Source organism: Eschrichtius robustus, chromosome 3 (genome assembly GCF_028021215.1).
Source record: "Eschrichtius robustus isolate mEscRob2 chromosome 3, mEscRob2.pri, whole genome shotgun sequence".
Lineage (NCBI taxonomy): Eukaryota > Metazoa > Chordata > Mammalia > Artiodactyla > Eschrichtiidae > Eschrichtius > Eschrichtius robustus.
The window spans coordinates 110,613,186-110,640,146 of NC_090826.1; positions in this window are offsets into that span (position 1 = coordinate 110,613,186).

A 26,961-nucleotide genomic window follows, 5' to 3' on the forward strand; every position below is an offset into this window, starting at 1 on the left:
TGGGGGAATCACATGCTTAAGAAGGAAGTGCCACAGGGGTACTTGTAGTTTTCAGATCTCAGTTCAAAAAGCCATGAGAAACACTCTCCTTGAGTGAATCCTCCTGACTGAGTCCCTCACGCCTTCTCTTCATACAGGCGCCAGAATCTGGTGGGAATGTACACCATGGTCCAGTGAGCATAATACCCCCAAGAGACATTTGGGCCTTGGTGTTGCTATCCACCCTATGTGGTTTCTTTTCCTCTTCTATTTAATGGGACAAATATCATGGGTTGGGGGGGCAAGTTCTCAAGGTACTTTTTCCAACCCAACAGTGGGCCATAGGCAACAGCAATGCTCTGCCCATCCTTCAGGACTACGGTTCTTTTTTAAAATTTTTATTTTATATTGGAGCATAGTCGATTAACAATGTATTAGTTTCAGGTGTACAGCAAAGTGATTCAGTTATACATATACATGTATCTCTTCTTTTTCAAATTCTTTTCCTATTTAGGTTATTACAGAATATTGAGCAGAGTTCCCTGTGCTCTACAGTAGGTCCTTGTTGGTTATCTATTTTAAATATAGCAGTGTGTACATGTCAATCCCAAATTCCCAATCTATCCCTCCCCCCTCCTCCCCCTGCCCCGGTAACCATAAATTCGTTCTCTAAGTCTGTGAGTCTGTTTATGTTTTGTAAATAAATTCATTTGTATCATTTTTTTAGATTCCGCATATAAGCAATATCATATGATATTTGTCTTCCTCTGTCTGACTTACTTTATTTAGTATGATAATCTCCAGGTCCACTCATATTGCTGCAAATGGCATTATTTCATTCTTTTTTATGGCTGAGTAATATTCCATTGTATATAGTTACCACATCCTCTTTATCCATTCATCTGTCGATGGACATTTAGGTTGCTTCCATGTCTTGGCTATTGTAAACAGTGTTGCAATGGACATTGGGGTGCATGTATCCTTTTGAACCATGTTTTTCTCCAGGTATATGCCAGGAGTGGGATTGCTGGATCACATGGTAGCTCTGTTTTTAGTTATTTTGAGGAGCCTCCATACGGTTCTCCATATTGGCTGCACCAATTTACATTCCTTCCAACAGTGTAAGAGGATTCCAGTTCCTCCACACCCTCTCCAGCATTCACTGTTTGTAGATTTTTTGATGATGGCCATTCTGACTGGTGTGAGGTGATAACTCATTGTAGTTTTGATTTGCATTTCTCTAATAATTAGTGATGTTGAGCACAAAAGCATAATATTAAAATGGCCAAGACAATTCTAAAAAACAGGAGTAATTTGCAGGGACTAGCTCTACCAGATATTATATATTTATAATATACTACAAAGCTGTTATATAGGTAGTGTGGTACTAGACCGTGAATATACAGACAGATCAATAGGACTCAGTGGGAAGCTCAGAGCTGGGACCAAATATATAGGGGAAATTAATACATGATAAACACACCCTCAAATCTATGAAGAAAGATCAATGAATTATGTTGCCACAGCTGGGTAGCCATTAAGAAAAAAGCCTCTCGCTCAACCACCAGAGGGCAGACAGCAGAAGCAAGAAAAACTACAATCCTGCAGCCTGTGGACCAAAAACCACAATTACAGAAAGATAGACAAGATGAAAAGGCAGAGGGCTATGTACCAGATGAAGGAACAAGAAAAAACCCCAGAAAAACAACTAAATGAAGTGGAGATAGGCAACCTTCCAGAAAAAAAATTCAGAATAATGATAGTGAAGATGATCCAGGACCTCGGAATAAGAAAGATTGAGAAGATGCAAGAAATGATTAACAAAGACCTAGAAGAATTAAAGAACAAACAAACAGAGATGACCAATACAATAACTGAAATGAAAACTACACTAGAAGGAATCAATAGCAGAATAACTGAGGCAGAAGAACGGATAAGTGACCTGGAAGACAGAATGGTGGAATTCACTGCTGCAGAACAGAATAAAGAAAAAAGAATGAAAAGAAATGAAGACAGCCTAAGAGACCTCTGGGACAACATTAAACGCAACAACATTCGCATTATAGGGGTCCCAGAAGGAGAAGAGAGAGAGAAAGGACCAGAGAAAATATTTGAAGAGATTATAGTCGAAAACTTCCCTAACATGGGAAAGGAAATAGCCACCCAAGTCCAGGAAGCGCAGAGAGTCCCATACAGGATAAACCCAAGGAGAAACACTCCAAGACACATAGTAATCAAAGTGGCAAAAATTAAAGACAAAGAAAAATTATTGAAAGCAGCAAGGGAAAAACGACAAATAACATACAAGGGAACTCCCATAAGGTTAACAGCTGATTTCTCAGCAGAAACTCTACAAGCCAGAAGGGAGTGGCATGATATACTTAAAGTGATGAAAGGGAAGAACCTACAACCAAGATTACTCTACCCGGCAAGGATCTCATTCAGATTTGATGGAGAAATCAAAAGCTTTACAGACAAGCAAAAGCTACGAGAATTCAGCACCACCAAACCAGCTCTACAACAAATGCTAAAGGAACTTCTCTAAGTGGGAAACACAAGAGAAGAAAAGGACCTACAAAAACAAACCCAAAACAATTAAGAAAATGGTCATAGGAACATACATATCGATAATTACCTTAAACGTGAATGGATTAAATGCCCCAACCAAAAGACATAGACTGGCTGAATGGATACAAAAACAAGACCCATATATATGCTGTCTACAAGAGACCCACTTTAGACCTAGGGACACATACAGACTGAAAGTGAGGGGATGGAAAAAGATATTCCATGCAAATGGAAATCAAAAGAAAGCTGGAGTAGCTATACTCATATCAGATAAAATAGACTTTAAAATAAAGAATGTTACAAGAGACAAGGAAGGACACTACATAATGATCCAGGGATCAATCCAAGAAGAAGATATAACAATTATAAACATATATGCACCCAACATAGGAGCACCTCAATACATAAGGCAACTGCTAACAGCTATAAAAGAGGAAATTGACAGTAACACAATAATAGTGGGGGACTTTAACACCTCACTTACACCAATGGACAGATGATCCAAAATGAAAATGAATAAGGAAACAGAAGCTTTAAATGACACAATAGACCAGTTAGATTTAATTGAAATATATAGGACATTCCATCCAAAAACAGCAGATTGCACGTTCTTCTCAAGTGCGCACGGAACATTCTCCAGGATAGATCACATCTTGGGTCACAAATCAAGCCTCAGTAAATTTAAGAAAATTGAAATCATATCAAGCATCTTTTTGGACCACAACGCTATGAGATTAGAAATGAATTACAGGGAAAAAAACGTAAAACAGACAAACACATGGAAGCTAAACAATACGTTACTAAATAACCAAGAGATCACTGAAGAAATCAGAGAGGAAATCAAAAAATACCTAGAGACAAATGACAATGAAAACACGATGACCCAAAACCTATGGGATGCAGCAAAAGCAGTTCTAAGAGGGAAGTTTATAGCTATACAAGCCTATCTCAAGAAACAAGAAAAATCTCAAGTAAACAATCTAACCTTACACCTAAAGAAACTAGAGAAAGAAGAACAAACAAAACCCAAAGTTAGCAGAAGGAAAGAAGTCATAAAGATCAGAGCAGAAATAAGTGAAATAGAAACAAAGAAGACAATAGCAAAGATCAATAAAACTAAAAGTTGGTTCTTTGAGAAGATAAACAAAATTGATAAGCCATTAGCCAGACTCATCAAGAAAAAGAGGGAGAGGACTCAAATCAATAAAATCAGAAATGAAAAAGGAGAAGTTACAACAGACACCGCAGAAATACAAAGCATCCTAAGAGACTACTACAAGCAACTTTATGCCAATAAAATGGACAACCTGGAAGAAATGGACAAATTCTTAGAAAGGTATAACCTTCCAAGACTGAACCAGGAAGAAACAGAAAATATGAACGGAACAATCACAAGTAATGAAATTGAAACTGTGATTAAAAATCTTCCAACAAACAAAAGTCCAGGACCAGATGGCTTCACAGGTGAATTCTATCAAACATTTAGAGAAGAGCTAACACCCATCCTTCTCAAACTCTTCCAAAAAATTGCAGAGGAAGGAACACTCCCAAACTCATTCTATGAGGCCACCATCACCCTGATACCAAAACCAGACAAAGACACTACAAAAAAAGAAAATTACAGACCAATATCACTGTTGAATATAGATGCAAAAATCCTCAACAAAATACTAGCAAACAGAATCCAACAACACATTAAAAGGATCATACACCACGATCAAGTGGGATTTATCCCAGGGATGCAAGGATTCTTCAATATACGCAAATCAATCAATGTGATACACCATATTGACAAATTGAAGAATAAAAACCATATGATCATCTCAATAGATGCAGAAAAAAGCTTTTGACACAATTCAGCACCTGTTTCTGATAAAAACTCTCCAGAAAGTGGGCATAGAGGGAACCTACCTCAACATAATAAAGGCCATATATGACAAACCCACAGCAAACGTCATTCTCAATGGTGAAAAACTGAAAGCATTTCCTCTAAGATCAGGAACGAGACAAGGATGTCCACTCTCACCACTATTATTCAACATAGTTCTGGAAGTCCTAGCCACGGCAATCAGAGAAGAAAAAGAAATAAAAGGAATACAAATTGGAAAAGAAGAAGTAAAACTGTCACTGTTTGTGGATGACATGATACTATACATAGAGAATCCTAAAACTGCCACCAGAAAACTGCTAGAGCTAATTAATGAATATGGTAAAATTGCAGGATACAAAATTAATGCACAGAAATCTCTTGCATTCCTATACACTAATGATGAAAAATCTGAAAGAGAAATTATGGAAACACTCCCATTTACCATTGCAACAAAAAGAATAAAATACCTAGGAATAAACCTACCTAGGGAGACAAAAGACCTGTATGCAGAAAACTATAAGACACTGATGAAAGAAATTAAAGATGATACCAACAGATGGAGAGATATACCATGTTCTTGGATTGGAAGAATCAACATTGTGAAAATGAGTATACTACCCAAAGCAATATACAGATTCAATGCAATCCCTATCAAATTACCAATGGCATTTTTTACAGAGCTAGAACAAATCATCTTAAAATTTGTATGGAGTCACAAAAGACCCCGAATAGCTAAAGCAGTCTTGAGGGAAAAAAACGGAGCTGGAGGAATCAGACTCCCTGACTTCAGACTATACTAGAAAGCTACAGTAATCAAGACAATATGGTACTGGCACAAAAACAGAAACATAGATCAATGGAACAAGATAGAAAGCCCAGAGATTAACCCACGCACCTATGGTCAACTAATCTATGACAAAGGAGGCAAAGATATACAATGGAGAAAAGACAGTCTCTTCAATAAGTGGTGCTGGGAAAACTGGACAGCTACATGTAAAAGAATGAAATTAGAATACTCCCTAACACCATACACAAAAATAAACTCAAAATGGATTAGAGACCTAAATATAAGACTGGACACTATAAAACTCTTAGAGGAAAACATAGGAAGAACACTCTTTGACATAAATCACCGCAAGATCTTTTTTGATCCACCTCCTAGAGTAATGGAAATAAAAACAAAAATAAACAAATGGGACCTAATGAAACTTCAAAGCTTTTGCACAGCAAAGGAAACCATAAACAAGATGAAAAGACAACCCTCGGAATGGGAGAAAATATTTGCAAACGAATCAACGGACAAAGGATTAATCTCCAAAATATATAAACAGCTCATTCAGCTCAATATTAAAGAAACAAACACCCCAATCCAAAAATGGGCAGAAGACCTAAATAGACATTTCTCCAAAGAAGAATACAGACGGCCACGAAGCACATGAAAAGATGCTCAACATTGCTAATTATTAGAGAAATGCAAATCAAAACTACAATGAGGTATCACCTCACTCCTGTTAGAATGGGCATCATCAGAAAATCTACAAACAACAAATGCTGGAGAGGGTGTGGAGAAAAGGGAACCCTCTTGCACTGTTGGTGGGAATGTAAATTGATACAGCCACTATGGAGAACAATATGGAGGTTCCTTAAAAAACTAAAAATAGAATTACCATATGACCCAGCAATCCCACTACTGAGCATATACCCAGAGAAAACCATAATTCAAAAAGACACATGCACCCGAATGTTCATTGCAGCACTATTTACAATAGCCAGGTCATGGAAGCAACCTAAATGCCCATCAACAGACGAATGGATAAAGAAGATGTGGTACATACATACAATGGAATATTACTCAGCCATAAAAAGGAATGAAATTGAGTCATTTGTTGAGAAGTGGATGGATCTAGAGACTGTCATACAGAGTGAAGTAAGTCAGAAAGAGAAAAACAAATATCGTATATTAATGCATGTATGTGGAACCTAGAAAAATGGTACAGATGAGCCGGTTTGCAGGGCAGAAGTTGAGACACAGATGTAGAGAATGGACATATGGACACCAAGGGGGGAAAACTGCGGTGGGGTGGGGATGGTGGTGTGCTGAACTGGGCGATTGGGATTGACATGTATACACTGATGTGTATAAAATTGATGCCTAATAAGAACCTGCAGTATAAAAAAACAAACAAACAAAACAACTAATACTAAACTTTCATTGGGTTATTTGTATAGAAATATGTTAATATAAATGTTTCAGACATTACATGAAATTTCTAAAAATCTTATATTTGTATTTGTATGGAAATATGTATGGAAATATGTTAATATAAATGTTTCAGACATTACATGAAATTTCTAAAAATCTTATATGTTCTGGTATAATGTTATAAGTAATAATCCTAGTTATTACTTTAAAATGTATATCTCAGAAATAACTAATTTTCTTGTCAACTGCATTATTATGAACTTTCATCAAATCTTTAACTGGTCATTTTTAAGTCTTTTCTCATTTACAGACAGTTCTGGGTGTACTCTGATGCTTTTGCAAATATGTTCCTATTAAAGGGTTTCATCTTCAAGAAATTCATGGAAAAGACTCTGACAATTACAGGTTTCTGGTAACTGACTGTACTGCTGAACTGAATGAATAAGCATTTTCAGAACTCTAATGAAAAACTGATGAACTCAAAAAAGTGCTAACAAAAGATCAAGATGAAAAAAAAATTAATTACATGGGACTGAGTGAACTGATGAGGATGAGTATAATTTTTGTGACTTTCTGTCTGAATTAAAAAAAAAAAAAATCCCACAAGGACTCAGAGGCAAAGAATATACAAATCAATTTTCACTGCAAAGTAAAGGAGCTGTTACAGTGGAGGATTACTGGACTGAATGTCAATATTATGACATAGTATGAGTGTGTTTCAGGTTTGGTAATTGCAATCATTGTTGCTTTTGTTGTGGTCATCCATGTACAGTGCTTCGTGTCAGTCTATTTATCTCTTGTAAAAATAAAATACACTGTGTGTGTGTGAAAAAAAAAAAAGAAAAGAAAAAAGCCTCTCATTTTATACTAAGATGAGTTCCTAAAGGTTCAAAACATTACAAATTATTCCTTAAGAAACTTTAGGAGTGTTCTTCTATAATTTCAAAATTGGCATCAGTTTTACCATTATAACACACACAATCAAAAACAATAAAGGAAAATATTTTTTAAAGTGTTTCCGTAAAAATGAATAGTTTCTATATGGCTGAAATCTAACACACAAAGTCAAAAGTCTAAAAATATACCAGAAGAAATTGTGCATCTCATAGCACAAAAATGGGCTAATTTTCCCAATATAGTATGAACACCACAAATCGATAATAAAATGATCAACAATCTAATTAAATATCAGGTAAATTGCATAACTGGGCAGTTTCCAGAAAAAGAAATATTATGGCTCCCAAGCATAATGAAAGAAAATTGAGCTGACTTACTAAGAAAAACTCAAACCTACTCTGAAATATCAGTTTTATGAGGTTGATAGAGCACAATTAATTTAATAATGAATTCATTGTGTGAGTTTGTGGGGAAATATGCAGTTTTACACATTGTGAGGAACGATGTAAATTGGTGAAACATCCATGGAAGAAAAATTGACAATGTCTCTCAGTTTTATCTTTTGAGGAAGCAACTGCACTTAGGGAAATGTATGCTATATCTATTCTCCCCGAGGCACGATGTATGTACAGTGTTACACCACAGCATTGTTTGCAAGAGCCCAAATTGGGAATTCCCATGTGTCTCTAGATTATTATTCAGGCAGCACACTGAATGAAGATACTCTTTATGTACCGAAATGGAATGATCCCCAACATGAGAAAAAGCAGTGAGCAAAACAATATGGAGTTTCTCTTGTTTTGTTAAAAGAAGGAAAGGTATACATGTTTGTGTGTGGCTTTTTGCATATAAAATATCCCTGGAAAGATATGTGAGAAACTGATTGCTATTGGATGAAGGGATTGGAGTAGCAGGGGGAAATTGCACTGTGTGTCCTTTTTACCTTTTGGGTTTCAAACCAAATAAATATATGATAATAATGGATAATATCAAAGGAGAAGTGCAGGAAGCTGGGCCTCAGGGACCTGAACCCAGAAGTGAGAGACCACAAGGATTTGCTCCATTACAGAGCAAACTGACCTCAATTTTCTCATCACCAATAAATTTAGCTCCTATAGCTAAAGAAGATGGTCATAATCAACCCTAATTTTGATGACAGAGGCAAAAAAAAAAAAAAAAATAGAGGTAGGAGTGGGGCTGTGAAGGGACACATTCTGTTAGTTTGGATGATGTTTGGAGAACAGACTTTAAAAACAGGTTTCTCATCTTGGGCAAATGAAGTTCGGAGTTACAGCAGAGACCACAGCCCACAAAAAAAAAGTAACTAACAATCCGCATTCATGCATTCAACCAACATTGTTTATTCCCTATATGTCAGAAACTATTCTAGAAGCTTGAGGTGAGTCCATGAGAAAAAAAAATTAGTTTTGCCCATTTGGAGGCGACATTTTGGTGAGAGAAGAAAGACAATAGACAAAAACAGAACAAAGAAATTATACGTAGAGTATATTGTATGTATATAAAAAGTGTTACCTAGGAAAAGAAAGTAGAACTGTATAAAGGTGATTGGAGTGAGGGAAAGGGTAGCAGATTGTAATTTTAATTAATTAATTAATTAATTAATTTATTGGGGTATAGTTGTTTTACAATGTCATGTTAGTTTCTACTGTACAGTGAAGTGGAGTTCCCTGTGTATACAGCAGGTTCTTATTAGTCATCTATTTTATACATATTAGTGTATATATGTCAATCCCAATCTCCCAGTTCATCCTACCACCACCTCCACCCCTGCTTTCCACCCTTGGTGTCCATATGTTTGTTCTCTACATCCGTGTCTCTATTGGCAGATTGTAATTTTAAATAGGAAGATGACAGTGTAATATCTCACTTATAAAGCCACATTTAAGCAAAGACTTGAAGGAAGCGAGGGAGTTAGTGATGAAGATCTCTTGGGGAGACTATTCCAGCCAGTACCAGCAAAGGGCCCTAGGTGGAGGGGGGGTGGTGTTTATGCTGAGCTAGGAATGAATAAAATAGAGCCCTTGCCCCTCAAGGTATCCTTGTTTCTCCCCTGTTTAGAACCCCTCAGTGGCTCCCATTGTCCTCAGGTTAAATCCAAACCCTTTCCCATGGGTATAAGACCCTCATCGGTACAGCGTCCACCTCTTCTCCTTTCTCCCCGCTGTGCTCCAGCCTCACCGAGCTTCTCCCCTACACAGGACACCTCCATGTCCCACTCCTTATCTCCCGTTGCCACCCAATCCCTGCTTAAACATCACTCCTTCCGGAAAGCATGCCAGACCCCAAACCCGACCCCATGTGCTCTCTTGGCAACCTGTGCTTCCCCTGCCATCATTCTCATCACACAGTACTGACGCCGTCTACTGTCTCTATACCGAATTAAAAGAGCTTTGAGAATGTCAGCTATTGAGCTTGTATACTTCATGTTCAAGACGGAGCCTGGTAGACAGTAGACACTCCGTACCTATGTGTGCGTTAGGCTTATGCCTTAGGTAATCGAACCATTATGGGTTTACTCAAGAGCTGCCTGTGCCCTTCAGGAGAGAAGAAACCAAGAGGAACCCTGCTATCCAGCCAGCAGGGGGCGCCTGTGAGTCAGTCAGTGTCACAGAATCTTGGGGAGAGAGAATGACAAGGTCACAGAGGCTTAGAACCTCGGAAGCTTGGCATCCGGAGGGAACAGAAACCATTTGGCTTCTGATAGTCATGGATTCACTAGGCTGCTGAGGGAGGGGCATATCTGCTGCCAGTCCAGGGAAGACAGTTTTCGGAAGCCAAGCGTGAGAACCACGAATTGAAAAGAGACAAAAAAGAAGGGTCCAGAGCAGGTAACCCGGAGAAAACTCGTCGATGGGTCCTGCCTTCATGGCTGTCCATTCATCCATTCATTCATTCCTTAGTACTGAAGTCCACATAATGTCATACACTGTGTTAGATGCTGAGAACGGTGGTGAGCAGGACAGCGAGGATGCCTGTGCCCGTGAAACTAACAGACTAGAGGAGAAGCCAGACCATTAGGGAAATCATGATAAAAATGTAGCGAGAAGTATAGGGAGCACCAAGAACTTATATCAGGGCCACAAACCCTATGGGTTAGTGTCGTTTTCCTCAAGTGATGTGTAAGCTGAGACTTCAGGTTTGAGTAATATTTAGTGAGGGTGCGGGGATAGGTGTTCTAGGCCACGGGAAGAGTGGTACAAAGATCCAGACAGAGGCCGGCAGAATTTAGCAGGGATCTGCTCTGGGCCAGTCTGATGACATGGAAGGAACAGTGGCGAGAGATGAGGCTGGGCTGGTGGGCAGAGGTGAAAGAGAGGGCAGTGAGACAAAGGAGACCGCACTGGCTCGGAAGGCATGGGACCTGAGGGCATTGTCCTTTCCCTCTCTGTGCTTTAGTGCGCAGGACTGATGCCTAAGATGCTCTCCATCTTTGATGCGGCACCCCACCCCCAATCGGGACCTGTTCCCGGGAACTGCCCAAAGGGAACGTGCTGGGAGGGGATGTCTGGAAGCAGCCAGGTGAACCCCTGGATGGGAGCTCTGGGTACCCTCTGGCCACTGGGATGAGAACTGCTCCTGTAGAAACAGCCCAGCCTGGACTTGGAAGGATGGAGCCTGACATACTGGACTTCCTGGTGGACAGGAGGCTCCCAACTGTCAGTCCAGGGGCACTGGCTACAGAGAGAGAAAGGTAAACCACAGACACAGAGGAGGAGAGAAAGAGAGAACGGAGAACAGTGACAGAGAGAGACAGAGAGGCAGGGAGAAGAAATTGTAAAGGAAGCAAAACAGGCACACAGAAAAGCAACAAAAAATTTTAAAGGGCTCACTATCCACTCTCCTGCTCCCCCCACCCCACCTTCTTCTCTCCCCTGGTCTCAGGTCTGACTCCCCCATGGGACAGATTCAGACAACAAGGAGACTGCGCCAGATACCAGGCTCCTCGCACACGTTCACTTGCGCACGTGCGTGCATACACATGCACATGCCCAAGCTCACCCCCCAGGGCTCCAGGGCGCCCAAGTGCACACAGACTTTCTGTCAAACAGCTTCAAAGACCATGAAGGAGGCACTGAGCAAGGCTCCTATGGCCCTTAACTCTCCCCTCTTTTTCCCCATTTTCCTGCTGATGTCTGGGTTCTATTTTCATGTCTGTGTGTCTCCCTTTGCCCTGCCTCTCCTTCCTCTTCCATCCCAGGCAAGTCAGGGCATTGACAGGGCAGAACTCTGCCACCTCAGCCTCTCTGCAGCGTCTCTTGACCTGGAGGGAGGGACTGTGTCACTTGTCCCCTACTCCCACCCCTTAGGAGTCCTGGTCCAGCGTCGTGTGCCTAAAACTGAGCAGAGACCTCTTCCTGGATGACAGAATTAATCCCTGAATAACTGGCAGGCATAGAGTCACAACTGAATTGAGGCCAACACCCTACCCCACAAGTCACTTTTGCTTCTCAGGTGAGAACCTGCCCCTGACCCAGCTGAGGCTGCAGCCAGACTGCCAGGGACTTGGGAGTGTGGAGGGTGCAGACCCAGCGGTAGGGACCCCATGAGGTGACCCTTCTCAGATTTCTTTCCCTCCTGGTGCTCTAGCTCAGGAGATGCAAAGCCTAGTGGACCCCAAAGGGTAGTCACCCCAGTCTGTCCTCAGCCAACATCAAGCAGCACAGTGACAGCCTTCTCAGACTCGTGGTGGTGGCTCCTTCCCCCAGAGAAACCACATGATGAGGGTCTGGTGGTTCTGAAAGTTGAGGTGGAGAGAGGCTGGGCAGGGCAGAGGTGTCAGCCACGCCTGGCTCAGTGGGGCCCAGCTTGTGCACCCGAGCTGAGTGAGGTGGATCCCCAGAAGAAAGGGCTGAGCTATGGGCCTGACACCCATCATCCGAGACAGCCGAGGCCCTGGGTCTACAGCAAAGTGGGTCATCGGAGAGGTTTCCTTCAGGAACCACCTAACGTGAGAATCCCACACACCTTCCGGGAACCAGATCTGCCTTCAGTGGCAAAAAGGGGATGGTAAGGCTTTCCGTCCTGCTCAGGGAACCCTCAGGAAACCTTTGGTGTGAGGGGGATTTTTAACTCCTGTCCCCAGGAGTCCCCCCATCCTCAGGACACAGAGAAAAGAACAAAAAGATGAGAGCCATGGCTTTCTCAGCACCGGATGGAGTATTTGGAGTAGGGCTGGGAGGGGGTGGTGGATGGCGGGGCAGGGGTGGGATAGAGGACGGGGAAGAATCCACCTGCAGGAGGGGCCGAGGCCAGAACAGAAGTGACCTCCTTAGGAGTTATTCACACAGGCTCCAATTTTAAAGCCTGATGAACAAATACAATGAAATCTCAGTTTGGTCCAGCCACGCAGCCATGGTCATAAACTTCAAGTTCTTCCTTCCTTGTGCTTGTGCTTCTGCGTGGACACACACACACACTCACACACAGGTGGGTGCACACATGCACACACACAGATACACAAGTGTGTGTGTCTAGTGGAAAGCCCATGGCAGTAACTGGTTCAGTTTAAAAAACCATTTTGGAAGGACTTCCCTGGTGGTCCAGTGGTTAGGACTCTGCGCTTCCACTGCAGGGGGCCCGGGTTTGATCCCTTGTCGGGGAACTAAGATCCCACAAGCTACGCAGTTGAAAAAAATTTTTTAAATCAAAAAAAAAGAAAAACCATTTTGGGCCAGTGGCTTATCTGTGGGCTCTGGAGGCTGGAGGGTGGTGGCAACTTGATCTCAGCAGTTGTCACTTGAACTCCCACACCCATCCTCCTCCACCCAGGTGACAGGCTCTGACAGACCTGGCACCTCCCTGACGTGGGTGTGTGGCCTTGTGGGATGAGCCCCCAGCCAGGGTGCTTGCTCATTTCTTCTCCTCCACGTCTCCCCCTGGGCTAGAAGACACTCCAGATCCCTCTGCCTGCTGACTCTGGGCCGCTTCTAGACACTCTGTCCTGCTCTGGGACCTCCCAGTGGCTTTTGTCCACGCGCCATAAGAGGGACTGGGCAGAAACCATAGCGGTGCTGCCCTAGCGGCCATATATTGAGTCCTAGGTGTATGGACTTAAGGAGAACTTTCCTGGATTTCCTGGGTGGGAGGTAGGTGGGTTGATAAGGAGCAAAGAAAGAGTTGTTTGGGTTTTTCCTACCCCTAGAAGAATCGGGAGATTACAGAAGCCCTGAATGGTTGAATTTGAGGACATCTACAAGGTCCAGTTGTATCCTCTTCACCCCTAACGCTGCCCCCACACAAAGGAAGAGATAAAGGTCAGAGAGGTGAAAGAGCTGCCCCGCCCCCTGGCTCAGGAGTCATAGAGCCAAGCCTGGAACTCAGTCCTCCATGCCAAGAGCAATGACCTTTCCGTCTCCTTTGCTGGAAAGACCCCCAAGGCAGACACTTCCTACGTGCTGAGGGGCGTGAGGGGGATGATGCTTTCAGGAAGGGCGAGACAAATACATCCATCTGTCTCAAGACAGTCGGTCACCCTAGAAAGAGTCCCGTTGCACCTGGGTCCCTGGGTACCACGTTGGACACCAGACCAAGCACATGCTCTGAGTTGGAATGGAACCTGACTTGAATCCACTTACTAGCAACTGAGGTAGATCTCTGAACTTCAATCATACTTGTAGGTAAAATGGGGTGAAAACACCGACCTCTCAGGCTGGCTGTAACCATTCATGAGATGAAGTTTTTGAAGTGCCTGCCGCTGGACTCAGACTCGGCTGCCAAGGGTCATACTCTTCCTCATTAGCTAAGAGACCTTCGGCAAAATTCTTACATATTCCAGTCTTTCCTTTTTCTATCTGGAAAACGGCTCCCTAGTGAGGAACCAGCACACTGACCCATATGAAGGTACAGAACTGTGGGACTGGGTTCCCTCTGAGCATCCGGCCCTGCTTTCCCAGTGCTGGTCTGTGTCATCACTCTGAAGTTGGATGTATCTGGGGGTCAAAGAAGGGGGGAGTGAATGCAGGCAGCCAGCTTTCCCTCTGAAAATGTTGTTTTTGTTCTAGGACCTCCAAAACTTGAGAAGATGTGTGACCAACCAAAGTGCAACCCAAGCTGCCCACCAAAATGCAACCCATGCTGCCCGCCGAAGCCCCCGTGTTACATTCAGCCCACGTGCTGCTGTTTGGAGCCCAAGCCTGAGCGCACGTGCCTTAATAAGGAGACTGATCCCACTGCACCACAAACTCAGAACAATAACTCCCTAAGCCAACAGCAGTCCCAAAGTCCAAAACTGGAGCCCAAATCAGGTCCCCCGGAGGCAGAAGCAGCCAAACAAGTAGACTGTCACAAACAAGTGGACGGTGCCATGCCCACCACCTGGTAGGGTCAGGCTAGACCTACTTTTAGAAAAGCTGATTCTCATTGACCACCAATTCCTCCCAACCAGAAGCCCCTATTTCCCTTCATAGCCTCCCAACCTAGGGAGGCCCCAACTGGAAATGGAAGGTTGAAGAGGCTGGAAACACCTTGCCTAGCGATCCTGATGTTAGATAGCACAAAAATAAAAGAGCAATACTAAATTGCCTCTGTTTCCTCCTTTACCTGTGAAACCATCTCACCTGTCCGGCCTAAGTCCAAGAAAATATTCTAGGCATGTCATCAAGGGCCCAGGACCCAGAAAACCAGAGTCCAGAAGTACAAGACTTCTGCTGAGCCAGAATTAGTGTGACTGACTCATCCTTGTTTTAAAATGAAAGTCCCGCGTTCCAGGAATCCCTCCAGTCCCAGGAAAAGGGGGCGGTCAGTCACCTAAGAGCAGGAATTCCAGTGCCCCTGGGCCCCTGCGCACCACCTTTGAGGTCAAACCAGCAAGAGCACATGCCAAGGAGTGATTCCCCTCCCTTATCCCAGAGATTTTCGTAGAGGTAGAGCTCCCAGGACTCAGCACAGCACTGCAGCTGGCCCAGGCAGCAGAGTCTTACGGCATCAATACCAGCTCTACGATGGTGGAGCAGGCTGTTGGACCCTCTCAGGCTCCATTTCCTCATCTGTAAAATGAGGATAATGGTACTTACTTCAAAGGGTTTTTGTGAGAATTAAATGGGATCATTCATTTAAAGTGCTTAACATAGGATCTGACACATCATGGATACGCAATGCATGGTTCTCCTCAAACTTCTCTCTGTCACCAGGTCTCTGTTTCTCTCCAAAGAAGCCATCATGCTCCAGCAATTTGTCCCCAAAACACACCTCCGTTAATCTAGGTGGACAGGTAAAAATAGAGAAATCAGCCTCATTCACTATACTTGTAAACTTCATTTTTTCCTGCTTTCTTGGTATACAGCTGACATATTCATCACCTTCAGAATTTTTCTAATGACCTTTTGTGTTTCCTCCCTCATGATTCTCTCTGCCCACCAATCTCCAGAAAACAACTGATCTACTTTTGGTCCCTATAAGTTAGTTTGAACTTTCAAGAATTTTATACAAGTGGTATCATCCAGTATGTATTCTCTTATGCCTGGCTTCTTTCACTCAGCAAAACTACTTTGAGATGATTCAAACAAGTTGTTGCATGTATCAATTGTTCATTCTTTTTTATTGCTGGGTAGTAAATGCCCTCATTGTATGGATAATACCACATTTTGTCTATCCATTAATCTATTGATGGACATTTGGATTGTTTCCAGGTTTTGACTTTTATGAACAAAGCTGCCCTGAACATTCATGACAAGTTTTTGGATGGGTATATGCTTTCATTTCTCTCGGATAGAGACCTAAGAGTAGAATAACTGTGTTATATGGTAGGTATATGTTTTACTTTTTAAGAAACTGCCCAACTGTTTTCCAAAATGGTTGTGCCATTCTACATTCCCACTGGAAGTACATGAGAATTCTGGTTGCTGCACATCTTTGCCGACATTTTGTATGCTCAGTTTTTAATTTTTAGACATCCTAATTGATATGTGTTAATTGAGTTTAATTTGCATTTCCTTAATGGCTACTGATATGAGCATCTTTCCATGTGCTCATTTGTCTCCAGGTATCTTCCTTGGTGAATTATCTGTTCGAATATTTCCTCCATTACTTTGCTGAGATGTTTGGTTTCTTATTACTGAATTCTGAAAGTTTTTTAAAGATATATATACATTTTGGTATAAGTCCTTTATCAGATAAGCTATCTGCACATATTTTCCCCAGTCTGTGGCTTATCTTTTCATGCTCTTAAAGAGTTTCTTTCAAAGAGGAGGAGTTCTTAATTTTGGCAAAATCCAATTAATTTTTTTTCTTTTATGGATCTTGCATTGAGTGTCATATCTAAGAAATCTTTGCCTAATCCTAGGACACAAAGATTTTCTCCTATGTGTTCTTCTATAAGTTATTTTTTGTATATGGTGAAAGTTTTGGACAAAGGATTTATTTTGGGGGGGGGCAGTGTGGAGGGGAATATATGGATATTCAATTGTTCCTTTCTCTACTGAATTGCCTTTGCATCTTTGTCAAAAATCAACTGACCATATTTGTTTGTATTTACCTCCAAATTCTTACTTTGTTACATTGATCTATTTGTCCTTCCTGACACTCTCATCTTATTTAATATAGCTTTAAAATGTCTTGAAGTCAGATAATGTAAGTCCTCTAATTTTGTTCTTTTTCCAAGTTGCTTTAGCTATTCTAGGTCCTTTGCACTGCCATATGAATTTTACAATAAACTTGTCCATTTGTACAAAAAAAAAAAAAAAAAAAAGAAAGCCTGCTGAGATTTTGACTGGGATTGAATTAAATCTATAGAATAAATTGGAGAGGAATGGACATCTTAACAATATTGAGTCTTTCAATTCATAAACATGGAATATCTAACCATTTATATAGGTCATTTTAATTTCTTTTTAAGTTTTGTAGTTTTCAGTGAAAAGGTTTTGCACATATTTTGTCACATTTTCCCTAGGTATTTCATCTATTTTGATCATAATTTAAATGGGTTTTTAAATTTCAGTTTCTGATTATTCATTGTTAGTATATGAAAATGCAATTTTTGTATAATAATCTTGTATACTGCTTATTAGTTTCAATAGCTTCATGTAAATTCCGTAAGATTTTCAATATATGTGATCAGGTCATCTGAGCATAAAGAGAGTTTTACTTTTTCCTTTCCAATCTGGATGCTTTTTATCTCTTTTTTTGCTGCCATTTCAGGATGATCCTTCTCTTTCTACTTTGCTGAGAGTTTTTAACAAAAAATGGATGTTGAATTTTGAAAAATGTTTTCTTCTGCATCTATTGAAATGATCATACAGTTTTTCTTTTTTCATCTATTAATATGGTGAATTGCATTGATTGATTTTTGAATATTAAAACAGCCTTGCATTCCTGAGACAAACTCTATTTGATTGTGTTGTTTAGTCCTTTTTACATGTGTTTAAGTTTGATTTGCCAAATTCTTGTTACCTTTTTCCCTCTATGTTAAGGAGGGATATTGGTCTATAGTTTACTTTTCTTGTAATGTCTTTTTCTGGTTTTGGTGTAAAAATAATGTCCTTATGAAGTGAGAAGTAGTCCCTTCTCTTCAGTTTTCTGGAGTATCTTGTGGAGAATTTGGTATAATTTCTTCCTTAGATGTTTGGTAGAATTCACCAGTGTTTCTTTGTGGGAAAGTTTTTAATTTAAAATATAATTTCTCTAACTGATTTAGAGTTTTTCAGATTATCTATTTCCTCTTGAAAGAACTTTGCTAATTTTTTTCTTTTAAGAAATTTATCCATATTATCTGTTTTTGAATTTGTTGGCATAAAGTGTTTTATAATATGTCCTTAATATTTTTTAATACCTATAGCATTTGTAGTAAGGTGACCTCTTTCATTGCTCTTTTATAAAAAAATTTATTTATTTTTATTTATTTATCTTTGGCTGTGTTGGGTCTTTGTTGCTGCACATGGGCTTTCTCTAGTTGTGGTGAGCAGGGGCTACTCTTCTTTGCAGTGTGTGGGCTTCTCATTGCGGTGGCTTCTCTTGTTGCGGAGCACGGGTTCTAGGTGCGTGGGCTTCAGTAGTTGTGGCATGTGGGCTCAGTAGTTGTGGCTCAAGGGCTCTAGAGCACAGGCTCAGTAGCTGTGGCACACGGGCTTAGTTGTTCCGCGGCATGTGGGATTTCCCGGACCAGGGCTCGAACCCGTGTCCCCTGCATTGGCAGACGGATTCTTAACCACTGCGTCACCAGGGAAGTCCTTTCATTTCTGATATTGATGATTTATGTCTTCTCCCTTTTTTTCCTGCTTAGTCTGGCTGGTGTTTTCATCAATTTTATCAGTATTAAAGAATCAGCTTTTTGTTTCATTGGTTTTCTATGTTGTTTTCACTTTTCTATTTCACTGATGTGTGAGCTGATTTTTGTTATTTCCTTTCTTCTGCTTACTTTGGGCTTACTTTGTTCTTCTCTTTTCTAGTTTCTTAACATGAAAGCCAAGGCCATTAACTTGAAGTCTTTCCTCTTCTAGTATGCACATTTAATGCTATTAATTTTCCTCTCAGTACTGTTTTAGCTAGTTTCAAAATTTTTTTATATGTTGTGTTTTAACTTTTCTAGATCAAAAGACTTCCTAACTTTTTGAGTTGTCCTTTGATCTATGTGTTACTTATTATTATTATTATTTTTGCTAAATGTTGGGAGATTTTTTTTTTTTAATAAATTTATTTATTTATTTATTTTTGGCTGTGTTGGGTCTTCGTTTCTGTTCGAGGGCTTTCTCCAGTTGTGGCGAGCGGGAGTCACTCTTCATCGCAGTGCGTGGGCTTCTCACTGTCGCGGCCTCTCCCGTTGTGGAGCACAGGCTCCAGATGCGCAGGCTCAGTAGTTGTGGCTCAGGGGCTTAGTTGCTCCGCGGCATGTGGGATCTTCCCAGACCAGGGCTCGAACCTGTGTCCCCTGCATTGGCAGGCAGATTCTTAACCACTGCGCCACCAGGGAGGCCCCAGGTTGGGAGATTTTTAAAAGATCTTTATGTTAATTCTAATTTTATTACTCTGTGGTCAAATAGCACAGTTTGTATTACTTGAATCCTTTTAAACTTATTGAGACTTGTTTTATGGGCCAGAATATGCTCTATCTTGGTGAATGCTCCAGGTACACTCAAAAAGAAAGTGGAATCTGTTTTGCACAGAATGTTCTATAGTGTCAATTAGGTTAATTTTTGTGACAGTGTGATTTCAGTCTTCTATATTTCTACTGATGTTATGGCCACTTATCAATTATTAAATGAGTAGTGTTGATATCTCTAAAGATAACCATAAACTCTTCTATTATTTCTTGTAACTCTAACAGTTTTGATTCATATATTTTGAAAATCTTTTATTAAATGCATAAACATTTAGGGTTTATTATATCCTCTCCATAAATTGCCTCATAATCATCACAGAATGACTTTCTTTGTCACTGGTGATATTCTTTGCTCTAAAATCTACTTTCAACTCAATTTAGTCACTTCAGTATTCTTTTGATTGGTATAAGCAAGACATTTCTTTTTCCATCACTTTATTTTCACCCTATTAGCATCTTTATATTTAAAATGGGTTCCTTCTAGATAATATATATTTGGGTCTTTTTTATTCAAACTGATAATCTCTGCTTTTTAATCAGAGTATTGAGATCAATACTTTTAATGCGATTATTGATATGGTTGAGTTTAAATCTACCATCTTACTATTTGTTTTCTATCTCACCTATGTTCTGTTTTCTTTTGCCTTTGTTTTTCCTTTCCACTGAGTCTTTTATATAATCCCATCTCATCTCCTTTGTTGACTTACTCTATAACTCTTTGTGTGATTTTGGTGGTTAAATTGCATTGTACAGATCCTTCACTTAGGATAGTTTACCTTCATATTACACCACTTCACTTGCAGCCTAAGAACCTATAAACAATATTCTTCCATTTCTTTCCTTCTGACCTTTGTGCTTTGGTGTGATACACTTTTCTTTTACATATGTTAAAAACCTCATAATACATTGCTATCAATTTTGCTTTAAATAATTATTTATTCTCCAAGTAGTTTTAAATAGTAAGCAAAAGTCTTTTGTTTTTATCTGGGTAGAGTGGTCTTTCTTCCTTTGTGTGGATCTATAATTCCATTTTATATCACTCCTATTCATCCTGAAGGATTACCTTTAACATTTCTTAGAGTTCAGAGTCTTCTGGTATTAAATTATTTCAGCTTTGAAATGTCTGAAAAAGTCTTCATTTTATCTTCATTTTATAAAGATATTTTACTGAATATAGAATTCCAATGTATATATAGTTTCTCTTTCAGTACACTTGCTCTGTTATTTTCTGGCTTGCATTGTGAAGAGTGAGCAATTTGTTCGTACTCTTTTTCCCTCTGTAATATGACCTTCCTTGTGCAATGTGTCTATTTTTCTGTGCTGGTTTTTGTGATTATTTTCTTTATCACTTCCTAGAAGCAATTTTATTTTGATGTGATGATATAATTTGCTTCACATTTCTTGTGCTTGAGTTCATTAATATTTCTGTATCTGTATAGAGCCCCCCACCTCAGTTTTTAAACATTTCAGTAATTGCCCTTCTACTCCATCTTTCAGGGACTTCAGCTGTGCTTGTATTAGGCTGCTTGATATTTTCCCACAGCTCACTGAAGCAGTGTTCCTTTTCTTTTAAAATTGTCTTTCTGTATTTCATTTTGGATAATTTCTAAGTGAGATAAGTCAGACAGAAAGACAAATACTGTATTCTCTCACTTATGTGTGGAATCTTAAAAAAAAAAAAAAGCCTCATTGAGACAGAGTGAAGTATTTGTTGCCAGAGACCGGGTGGGGGCAGATGGGGGAGGGAATAGGGGTAGAAACCACCAGTTATAAGGTAAATAAGCTCTGGGAATTTAATGTACAAAATGGTGACTGTAAGCAACAATATTGTCTTATTTATTTGAAAACTGCTAGGAGAGTAGATCTTAAATGTTCTTACCATACACACAAACAAATGGTAATTATGCGATAAATATGTTAACTAACCTTATCGTGGTAATTACTTTGTAATATATATGTGTATCAAAGCATCACATTGTATACCTTAAGCTTACATGATTTTTATCAATTATATCTCAATAAAGCTGGAAAAAAGAGGAACCATTTCAATGGCAGAAAACTCAGGTTAGAAAGGTACAAACTGGGGAGACTTAAATGTCTCCTCTCCCCTCCACTCAACACTAGATCAATTGTTGTTTGCTTGGTTAAGCATTGGATGAAGTGGTTGGGTTACATTTAGGAGTCATGGACAAAAATTACAAACTGAATTTTTAAACTCTGATATCTTGCTGCACACACCAGAGATGCTTGTACTATGTGAGACCCAGGAAGCTGCAATGGCAAGTTAAGCATGGAAGATGGGGCTCCTTGAACCTCAGCCAGACTGAATGCTCCTCCTTCCCCAGTTAAAATAATACTATACTTACCCTGGCTCCAGCCCCCTCCTCTTTCTTGCCTCCTGGAGGTGGGCATAGCACAGACCCTCCAGAAGGGCTGGGGCTGGCTTGGCTCTATTAGCCCCCAGTGCCTGCAGGGATGCCAGGACTGTCTCTCCTAGTCTCATCCATGAATGCAGATTTCACACTCCTGTTTGGCCTCATGGCCAGTTAGCTCCACCTGCTGCTTGGAACTACTTAGAGGCAGGGGCAGAGGATGGCTGGAATTCCTGTATTGTTGGGCTGGAGGCAGGGAGTGGAGAAGTGAAACTCTAAGCACAGAAATACTACCAAAAAGAGCCAGGGCAGATGCAGAAGGGAAAATGGGGTCCTGGTTTTGCTCTCTAAAGCTTGAGACTATTAATGGCGAGGAAGGAATGTTTACAAAGTCACATGATCACTACTGCTACAAAGAAGGAGAGACTACATAGGGGGTGAAATTTTGGAATATTTTAATCGCATCCTTTCTCTCACACAAGACTCCCTGAGGAGCCATCTTCCATCTTGTCAGCAGCACAGACCCCAGAGGAGGGTCTATAGCTGGATCTTCAAAACAAAAATTAAGTTTCTAAACAGGATTTTGGGATTCATGCCAGAGATCTAAAATCTTATTCTTTCCAGAAAGCAGTCTTAAAATAATCTGAGGGGTAAGAGGAGAAGGAATGGAAGAGGGGATCTTACATTGCCTGAGGTTAAGCCAGAGTTGATTGAGTTTATCCGGACTTGAATGCATTAAGTTTTCTCTCATCAAGAACAGTGACTAGATAATAGAGGTTAAATTTATTTATGGGAAAACACAGTTACATCTTTTTAACATGAGTAGACATTCCTTCCAGAAGTATTTACATAGGTGACAGACATAGTGGACATGTTGAGGAGACCATGTGCCAAGTATGGTCCTAAGTATTGGGAAAGTCGAGAAATTAATACAGTAAAGAGCTCTCCTCTCCTGAACTTACATTCTAGCGGAGCAAGCACACAAATAAAAACCATAAGTTCAAATGGTGACGAGCACTCTAATGAGATAAATAGCATGGTGGAATGAGCAGTCTATTTTAGATAGGGTGGCTGGAGGAGCCATCTCAGGGAAGCGACATTTCGAGTAGAGGTCTGAATGAGGTGCAGAAGTAAGTCATGGAGATATTTGCAGAAGAGGTCTCCAGGAACAGAGAAGAAGTGGGAAAGTCCCAGCTTGGATCCAAACCTCCACAGGCAGGAGCAGAGGAGTGGGGTGATGGGGTTGAAGTGAGCATGGGCTGTAGAGCTGTCAGGGGCTCATGGACTTTGGTCTGTCAGTGACGACTTCCCAGCAGAGGAAGGGTAGAGTCATGAGTAGAGTTTAGAAGATGTTGGAGGAAGGGAATCAGCACTGGCTATTCTCCCATTTATCTGCTTCTCTTCCCTATAAGACTTTTTGAAAATGCTGTCTCTTCTCACTGTCCCAAGCCCTCTCTTCTCATTCTCTCTTGAAGTCACTGCAATCTGGCTTTCATCCTCACCTCTGCCCTTGGCTGCCTTTGTCAAGGTCTCCAATGGACTCCATGTTGCCCAGCCCAATGGGTGTTCTTGGTCCTCATCTTTACAGCATTTCCTCCAGTTGTTCATCCCTTCTTCTCAACGTCTCCACTTGTCTTCCGGGATACCCCATTCTCCTGATGGGTTTCTTACCTGCTCCTTCTCAGTTTGTCCCAGTTTTCTTGACTTGTTCCTTCTCATCTGACCCCTTGACACTGGAGTAATTCAGGGGATGGTCCTTGAGCCTCTTCTCTTTACTATCTGTATTCATTCCCTTGATAACCTCATCCTGGCTCGTGACTTCACCTGCCATTTATACACTGATGATTTCCAAATTTATGTCTACAGCATGAACCTTCTTCCGAACTCCACTAGTATATCTAACTGCCTACTTGACAATTCTACTTGGGTGTGTCTAATGGGTATCTCAAACTTAACATGTCCCAAAGCTCACTGTTGATTTTTCCCACAAAGCCAGCCCCTCCTGTGGTCTTCTCTATATCTGTTAAATGGCAGCTCCATCCTTAGTCATTCATTCAGGCCAAGAATTTTTGAGTCATTGTTTGCTCTCACCTATACCTTACATCTAATCTGTTAGTGAGTATTACTGATTCTATTGTCAAAACATATCTATAATCTGACCACTTCTCCCTGCCTCTGCTACTGTCACCCGAGTCCTAAGCAGCTGCTATGTGGCTGTGGTTGCCTCTTACAGTTCGACCTGCTTCCACCCTTGCCAGAGAGATCCTTTTAAAGTAAGTCAGATGATGCCAATCCTCTGTGCAGTACTCTGCAGTGGCTTCTCATCTCATTCACCGTAAAAGCCCAAGTTGCTGCATGATTTCTCCCACTGCCCGGCATCACCCACTCCTCCACATTCACCTCTGACAGCTCTTTCCCTCATTCACACATGCCCAGCTATACTGGCCTCCTTGCTGGTTTCAGAACATGCCTTAGGGACATGGCCCCTGCTGTTCCCTCTCCCTCCACTTATCCTCACCTTGACCTCATTCCTTCAGGTTCTTGCTGTAGGCCTTTCTTGACTACTCCATTTAAAATACACAACATCCCCTCCCTGAGGGTTCCATAAACCTCTTCTTTGCCCTATTTTTCTACACAGTATTTCTAACACGCTTTATATTCCAGGTATGTGTTTATTTCACTTGCCACCTGCCTCCCACACTGGAATGAAAATTTTAGGAGGGTGGGGACTTTCACCTGTTTTGTTCAAGGCTGTACCCCTAAGTGTCTGGAACACAGGCACATGGGAAGCTCTCAATCTGCTCTCAATGGACAAAAGATCAGTAAGGCAGAAGGTGATAAAGGGATTTCCAGCACAGAAGCACAGAGGTAAGTAAAGGTGAACTCAGGAGATGAGGAGATCTGGACCTGGCCAGGACCTGCCACTGACCCCCTGTGTGATCCCTGCTCTTCCTTCCTCTCTCTAGACTGTGTCATCCTTCATGAAGCCAGGGTTGAACTTGATGACCGTGAAGGCTCCTCCAGCACCAGCTTTCTCAGATGTGGATCCTAAGCTGGGGAAGGAGCTAGTTTGGGGGTGCCTGGGGCCTGAGGCTCCTAGAAGAAGTACTGGAGGCTGGACCACAGGGGAGAGAAAAGGCGAGGCTATAGCTGAGCATGCAAGGACTTGCCTGTAAGAGGAAGACCTGGGCTCGCCTTTCTCCCCCAAAGCCTTCTGACTTCTCTCTCTCCTTCCTGCCCTGCCCCCCACACCCCACTCCAAGCAGGCTTTCTAGTAAAACCTGAGTGGCAGGAAAATAACTTTTCGGCCACTCCTGCAGTTTCCAGCTCAGGCGTCTTCTAGTTTGCAGCTCTCCAATCTTCCTCTGTGGCAACCCTGGACGCTGCTTCTCCGGTATCTCCGGTATCTATTGCACTTGATGGACATCCCTGCCTTCCCTGGTGAAGAGGCTGGCCTGGGAGCAGACACACCCACGCTTGCTCCACTTGCTGGCTGGGGGACCTCTGCTCTGAGCTGCAGCTGCTCGTCTGTGAAGTGCAGCGGGTTAAATGAGATAGTGGATGAGGCTTGTTTAGCATCATGTCTGGTAAACAGTAGGCTTTGAAGGTTTGCCTCCTTTGCCTTCTCCCCAGGGAGACTCACAGCCCTGGTCTGTTCACCCCTGCATCCATGCCTAGGCCAGTTAGTTGTGTGCTCATGTGGCATGACATTGAATCGTACCCATCGCTCTGTTCCTGTACCTGTCTTCCCATCAGATGGGAGTTTCCTGGGAGCAGGAGCTGTGTCCTCCTAAATCTGGGGCTTTCTGAGGTCAGGGGTTGTATCTCCCTGGGAGGCTGGGGTGGTAGTCAAGGCCTTCCCCAGTACACTGGCCCAACTGGGGCCCCAGAGACCAAGACTCACCTTGACTCTGCATTGTGGCCTGGTTTGATGCAGATAGTAAGCAGGGAGGCACGTTTTAGGGAAGAAGGAAGAGGCACTCTTTGATACTCTGCACCAGACAGACCCATCTGGACGCCTGGAGCAGTTAGACAGCTTAATGACAGTGAAACAGTGCACAAATACAAAGAACAGGTGAGGTTAGAAAAGGGCCACACTGGGGCTGCTCACAGTGGGGCTGAGCAGGACCCCAGTAAGGCAATTAACTCCTCTTGGTGAAAGCCTCTTCTCCAGGATCAGGTGATGCCAATCCTCTGTATAGTACTCTTATGTTGCCCAGAATGTGATTTCCCAGGGAGCCCCAGGGGAGGGCGTCCTGCCAGCTGGAGGAGAGGACACTGAACAGCTCCTTTTCTCTGCTACTGATAAACGTTCATGGCTTTGCCCCACTTTTTGCACCAGGGGCAGAACTGTGACTGTCTCTCCACAGGGATCAGATTCACAAACAAGGGCCAGCGATGGGGACTGAAATTGGGAACCAGCAACCCCATAGGCCAAGGAGGGGAAGCCAGAGGAAGACATAAGGAAGGCAACCAGGGCACATCAGACAGGCCAACCCAGGAGCCCGGAGAGGAAGAGTCAGCCTCTTGGCCCTTTCTTGGTCTTCTCCCCCTTCTTGGAGCAGCAGATGGGCATAAAAGACAAACGAGGCAAGGAGGTCAGGTTCAGGAGGCCACGGAGGAGGAGGGTGAGGATTCTGGGCCTGTGGGAAGGTGACCAGTGCGGGCTGCAGATTGTGAGACGATGTAGGCAACAGTGCACTGAGCAGAGGAGGAGGCCTCAGGGGATGGAGAGGAAGTTAGTGGCCTCAGAGGATGGAGGTATTGCCTCTTCAGGAAACAGCCTAGTCATGGTGACCCAAGGTGGGAACGTGAGACCTCCTGGTCCAAGTCTGCCTCTCAGGACCATCTGCCCTCATCCCGACCCTTACGAAGGGCTGTCCTCATTCCCCCAGGCAGTGAAATTCGTGACCCATTCCTCCTGCCCCCACAGCTAAGCAACAGTTCGAGAAGGTTGTTTCATTCGGAGAGTTTCTAGCTCTGCAAGAGAAAGAGCCGGGGCCTCTCTGAGCTGGGGATG